The 6,888-nt window shown below is 37.9% G+C and overlaps 1 long non-coding RNA gene across 2 annotated transcripts; it reads right to left on the bottom strand.

The window, feature by feature from the left end:
- Positions 1 to 289: 289 nt before the first annotated feature.
- Positions 290 to 5,911, bottom strand: LOC113327007. 2 transcript variants are annotated; one of them, XR_003348677.1, is made up of 10 exons: positions 5,722 to 5,911; positions 5,162 to 5,247; positions 3,160 to 3,689; positions 2,562 to 2,780; positions 1,891 to 1,991; positions 1,426 to 1,705; positions 1,176 to 1,310; positions 878 to 1,008; positions 647 to 789; positions 290 to 534 (listed from the first exon to the last, which is right to left on the bottom strand). It is a non-coding gene; the product is annotated as an uncharacterized LOC113327007 (long non-coding RNA). The 2 variants fall into 2 exon arrangements; XR_003348676.1 differs by having other exon boundaries at positions 647 to 792.
- Positions 5,912 to 6,888: the final 977 nt, after the last annotated feature.

Raw genomic sequence — 6,888 nt, forward strand, 5'->3', positions numbered from 1 at the left:
ATGAGTATGAATGCATGATCAATATTTTTGTACTTGTCAACTCCCTGCTTTACTGTCAACTTGTTCACTACGAGACCCATTGCATATAACCACACTTTCTCCAGGAATCTGCATTGGTAAGACTATCCTCAAGACCTAAGGAACCCCATCCACAGGAATATATGAACCTCTCCAGGAACCCTGAGATATCTATCGTTCACAAACATATTCCAGTCTAGGCTTAAGCTGTCAGCTACAAATGAGTGCACTTTGTGGAGCTGATTTTGTAAGCTAAAACCACCTACTAAGCAACGGCCAAATATTATTCATTCACTTAAACATGCAATTATTATGTAGGGATTTTAAATGTAAGAATTTACATTAGCAACAAATGCTCTGAAACAGTAAGAAGCACTAATGCCTGTTTCCGACTTGGTCATTTACATTCACCACAACTTTATATGCTATTCCTCTTTCCATTTCAGTAATCTGTCGCTCCAACACGCTACCTTGATACTTCTTACGCTTCATGTTTTGAAGGATAGGTTCTTTCACCTGCAACCAACAGTAAAACTGAATAAGTATGAGTACAGAAATGATCAGATAGGAAATTAGTAAGGACGATAGTCTATTACAGTTGAATATTAGTTTAGGATCGAATATATACCGAGGTAGTTTTCTTGGAGCACTTTTCCTGGCTGTGACGACTGAAGAGGGTGTCATCACCCTTACCGCAGTTGATGAATCCTCCCCTTCTCCCATCCATACCATTATGCTTATCATTCCCTGGTATACCAGTCTTCCTTGACCCTGCTGCATATCAAAACATAGGACACATAAAGTTGCTGGACGAGCTGTAATATATAAGCTGAACATGGAACAAGCAGAGGAGTTAAACCTCATTTCTGTGGATGGGTGTGTTGTTTGCCCCTGAATTCTAGACGATCCATTCTAATGAGCATCAACTGATCTTTCTCGAGTCCTTGTAAGAACAGAACCAACAGAGTGGAGACCACTAATCTCCATTGCCTATTTGATATAAGAATTTATGTTATGAAATGTTTAATTGAACCACAGAATTAAGAACAAGGCAAATCAGATCGAAAGACACATTTACCTATGAAAGTATACATAAGATTTTTGTTGTAAAACTTGAATTTTGAATTGAGAAAAGTGAGTAATCTTGGTTATATTACCTAGTCTTCCATAAATCCATCATAAGCCATCTTATTGAGCAGTTTACGCACAGATGACTCATTTGCCTGTCCTTCCAACTTACATTGAAGATTAGATATGTTAACATAATCCAGCGGACGGACATAATATAGAGCCTGCATTTCAAATATAATAGGATTAGACATCATAGTAGGACTAAGGGAAAAGTCTTGGGTTTTAAACTATGCCTGAACTAATTTGATAAAAAATTACCAAGCTGAGATGAGGTACCTTTGATTCACACAGAAAGCCCAAACTCACTTTCACGTACTGGGTAATCTTCATCAACTTGGTTTACAAGTACCAATAGGACGCCTTCCACGCCAACATGCAGTTTGTGCAAATTGTGTGTTGGCATGGAAAGCCTCCTAATTCCATTGCATACAGGTACATGTTTTTTGCATTGCATGCAGGTTCATTGTCAGTATTATAGCTCCGGCAACTAAAGAATTCTCAAGAATTTTTTTATACGAAGGAACAAAGCCACCACTTCACTGAACAGTTTTGGTGCCTGCACAAAAGATATCAATCTTCATTGAATGCTTAACAAGCAGGGGACTGGGGAAGATGAACCAAAATGCCAAAACAAATATAATATGTTTCAGATGCTACGATTTTGTTCTGACATATGAACCTCTAATTAGAACAAAAAAAATATCAGAAAATCTCATATGGGCAGAGTAAAAAGTTAGTTACCCATTTACTGACTTGAAATCTACCATTACGAGGCCCATCTTGACATCCATGATTATCAGTCCAACTTCATAAGGCTCTTTATAGACAAATCGCTTTAATCCCTGCACAGGAACACAAATTGCATCCACATAACTGAATAAAAAGAATTGGAAAAAGCAAAATGGCGTATGAAACCAGTTAAATTTAATTTAGAATTCCTTGTTAAACTGACGTTATGTGAGTAAGGAAAAGAATGCAACTATGAGAACTTATAATCCACTTTGAGAACCCGTTTCCCATCTAAGATGGACTTGAGGAATTTAAAAGTGTGGTCGCAAGCACCCCTCTTATCAGTTGATATAATCAAACCGTCACATTTGGCTTCAAGGGTACAGAGATGGTTACACCAGATATTTTAGCAAAGTCGGCCAGCATATGCTGTATAAGAACCATGTAAAGAACATCAAAGCGATTTTGAGAATGTCAACTGAAAGGTCAAACTGTGTAAATATGCACCTTCTCTTCAGCTGAAAGGTCATAACCACAGAGAACCAGCTGTGGTGCCCATAATAGATCGTATAAACTCAGTAAACAAGCAGATTTTCTGAGAAGCAGAGTTTGAGTATTGATTACAGCAGAAATTTTAAGATAGATATAATACTAGTACAGGGAAGGGGTTGATTGCTATATACCATTTATGTGAACCTATAGCGAAAACAGGAGAGAAATTATTTTTTCGTTCAATTCAGAAACGTTTTCAATCCGCATTTGACAATCTGGAAGATAAAGTAGCGTTGTCTCATGGTTAACTGCATCAGCACTAATGACTTCTCCTTGGGGCCCATAATGACAAGGACCCCTGACCTTTAGATATAACTCTTCAGGTGTGTATAATTAGCTTCTCCTCAAACCTGCATAAATATTACAAAGACGTCCAGATATCACAGAAGACATAGACGCAAAAATTCTGTTACACAAATTCTAGCCCAAGCAGTCGGATGTTCTTGCAATATATACTCAAAATGGTACAAGCAAATAAAGGAATTTAACTAGTTTTACATAAAGTAACACAACTTCATAGCTGATTATGTTGTTTTTAGTGCTCGTGGGGGTGCTGTCTCTTAGCAGAAGAAGATAAAAGATTAGAACACAACATATATGTAAGCACGCTATCAGGAAATCTCTTTCATGTTATCTAAAAGCTGGAACCTAATCCCTCAATTTCAAGTTACGCAGGAAAAACAAGATAATAAATATTAAGATCTAATTTAAACTTAAAGAATATTATACCTTCGAGAAATGTTGCTCTCTGTGGAGTCATCTCCCAGTCGATAATATTACTACGAACAGCTAGACATCCTATGAAAACACCATTTCCGACTCTGCTCATACGAATTATGCAAACCAAACCATTTTTCTCTTTCTTCTTTTCTTCCTCCTCTTCCATATCTTCCTGTTTCTTCATCTCCTTCATTTCATTTTCCAATCAAATTGTGTGAGAAAAGTTGTCACTAAATTTTCCCTAGAATTTCCCCTAAGACATTCACAAGTTGCTAAGAAATGGTAGACTTGAGTATCTATCATCAAACTGACTTTGCTGAAAACATGACTGAACTTCAAAAAATAGCTGCTTATCCACCACATACATTATTAGTCCATCTACTATTTCGGCCGTGACCTAAGAATTGACAGGAAATGGTTGAAGTATCCGAGTATGGTATGCTTAAAATCCTCAGCTCAATATACTGTTATATCTGTAGTTATTGAAGCGTCCTTGAGTTTGATGCAGAACGGATGATTATCCTCCTAAAATGCATTAACTGGACGAAGGGTCAGCTAGCGGTATAGAAAAAGAAACTTACTAGTAAACGAAAAGATACAAAATTTCCAACTAAAAGCACAACAGGAAGATGCACATGAACAAAAAAAATGAATAATGAAATCATGGGTCCTTATAAGTTTAAGATAGGAACGATTAAACAAACAAACTTCTTAAAAATGAAATCATGGGTCCTTATAAGTTAAAGGTAGGAAGGATTAAACAAACAAACTTCTTACAATTGAAAAGTGTCCTTCCTTTAATGCACCGTGCAACATATCTTCAAACTACGCCTACCCTAACAAAACTCTAACAAAGGCATGACGAGTTAGATAAAAGTACAATACTGCAATTCCAAATCAAGATCATGTGTAGCTAGAAAAACTTCAGTGTTCATATAATACGAATCCATAAGATCCAAATTTCTGAAATCCTCAAATTGTGTATACTAAAGACATGAGGCCTCCTCATAAGAGGGTACGTATACGAGATGTCAGGACCATATCGAAGCTTAAGAATTTCAAGGTTCCAATATTTGAGAATACCTAAATAATGAGGGGAGTGCAATACTTTCATCGCCCGTGAGTTATAAATCATTTTGCACGAGTCAGTATAATGAACAATGTTCACTGAGATAAAATTTGTTCAGTCATTGTTAAAATAAAATATTGCAAATGCATAAAGCTCGATTCAACTTCACTGAAGACACACTTATTACTGACATAACAGCACTCGGTCAAACTCTTTAAGCATTTAGCAAGGAAAGATGACAGTTCATGGTGTACTCGAAAATGCTAGCTAACCTCCACCCATGTCCCCCACAATTTTCCACCATGAGATGTCATGGAGATAGTGGTCTAATGCCACAGAAAAGGGCCCCCTGCTAATCTCATCAAGGGTCTAAAATTTGACACCTCATGGTGGAAAAGTGTGGGGGACATGAGTGGGGGAAGTGTAGCACTGTCGTGGTTTACTTGTGTGTGTGTGTGTGTGTGTCAGTAAGCAGTTTGCCTGCATAAGATTTACGGAATGGTCCATAACTGCTTATTTAATCCTTTTCAACTACACATGTTAACCTTGTCTACCTTCAGTGTCATATGGTCTACTAGAGATGGAAACACACCCAGAACATAGAAGTAGTTGACTGAAAGTCAAAGAGAAATAAAAAAGATTAGCCGTAGTTTAGCTTGAAGTGAACTAGGGCATTTTTATACGAAAAATCCAAACTAAAACACACAAAAATTGAGATATATATCAGCTTTTCATTTCTAAGTGGCGCAAAAATTTAGCAGGTTGTTTTCGAGAGGTCAGTAAATTGCACTTAGAGATGATGCCAGAGAATCATGATTCTCGTGAGAATGAGAGGTGTGGCTGTGTGCAAAGTTTGCACCCATCAATATCTTAAATTTATGGGTGCTCGGAGAGTGTTGTGGAACGCGGATCAGCCTGGAGGAAGGTTTAAGAGGAAATTACCTTTCCAGAGAAATTTTGAAAAATCTTCATTTATTTGAGCCGTTACATCTACATCAACCGACAATTTCTAGTGGGAGTTCTTTGACCTGAAGGAGACAAAAAGAACAACATTTCATCAGGATAATCCAATTGGCATCACAATTCTCTCATTCTCTCCAAGAGATTAAAATTGTGGGAATATACAAATTACCATGGTAATCTAATTAGAACTCTCATCGAAAATGCTTCACTTAATTTATACATCCCTTCCTAAATACAAGGATTCGTCGACAATCAAAACCTTACACACTAAGATACTCATCCAAAAATGGAAGAAGCTTAAGAGCTTTCCAAGAATCAAATTGTAATTAATAACTGATTCTCAATTTGGTTTAGAGGTTCACTGGAGTCTAAATAAGCTCATAAACTTACAAACCAAACAACAAACCACAAATTTCCCTTTCCTAAACTGCCAGATCGTGCTTTTCTACAGCTGAAATTCATTCTTTTCACACATAAAATTAGCCTATCCAAAATTGGGAAAGACTAAGAAATTTCAGACTACCTACAAGCATGTTTACCTTTTGACAGTTCAGGAGCTTCTTCCTCATACTTTTCCAAGAAAGACTTCTCGAATTGGTTCTTCTGACCAACCCCATTTCCCGTGACTGTAAGCATTCAACTTTGCCTCCCAAATCAACATTAAGAAATGCAGTGTTTGTCAGGATCAAAACCCATACCCTTATTCTCTTGTACAATGCCCTTGATTGAGGGACACCTTCGAAACATTGTTGAAGAAATTTCAAGTATTAGGGTTTTGGAATGGCGGTTCACGCACTTCTAATTAGGGCTGCACATGGGCGGGTATGGGCGGGTATAAGCTAAAACCAACCTCGCACCCACAGACTGCGGGTTTTTCTTTTCATAACCAACCCCGCACCCACAAACAGTGGGCGGGTTTTATTACCCGTCCGCTACGGGTTGGGCGGGTATGGGTTTAAACGGGTTTAAATCCGCTTTATATTCAAGTATTTAGAGTAACTTCTATTCTCCTTGATTAAGTGAGAAAAAACAAAACCCCTAAAATATTCATACCTAGGAAGTTCACAGAAGAAGATTAAGTGTTGAATCTGTTGATTTTTCGATTGTTGTCGATTTCTGGTGAAGATTCGAAGTTGTTGTTGTCGATTTCTGGTGAAGATTTCTGGTAATTGTCGTTCGTAGGTGAAGAAGAAGAACTGAGGAGGAAGAAGAGGAGAGGCCGAACAGAGAGAAGAGTGTAGAAAGTGAACGAGGGTTATCAGTTATCCTATCTACTAGTATTAGGGTTTCATAATGGACGATTAGGATTAGTTTTATCTAATGATATATAATCTGCGGGTTTTTTGGGTGGGTATGGGCGGGTATTAGCTTAAACCAACCTCGCACCCACAAACAGCGGTTTTTTTTTTTCATAACCAACCCCGCACCCACAACGGGCGGGTATGGATTAAAAACCCACGGATTTAGCGGGTACGGGTGGGTTTGGGTATCGTGGGCGGATCTTGTGCAGCCCTACTTCTAATCGAGAGGATATGAATGAGAATTTTGAGTGAAATATTGGTAAATTTTAAGGACAAAACCGGGCTTGGAAGTGTATCTGGGCCTGATCCGTGTAGGCATCGTATTAGGACATGATAATTAAACATGTCCCAAGCCTAGTTAGTAATTCTGGGAATCATTCCCGAATGATTCGCGAACGTATCCGA

The sequence above is a fragment of the Papaver somniferum genome, unplaced genomic scaffold, assembly GCF_003573695.1.
Source record: "Papaver somniferum cultivar HN1 unplaced genomic scaffold, ASM357369v1 unplaced-scaffold_10, whole genome shotgun sequence".
In the NCBI taxonomy this organism is placed as follows: domain Eukaryota; kingdom Viridiplantae; phylum Streptophyta; class Magnoliopsida; order Ranunculales; family Papaveraceae; genus Papaver; species Papaver somniferum.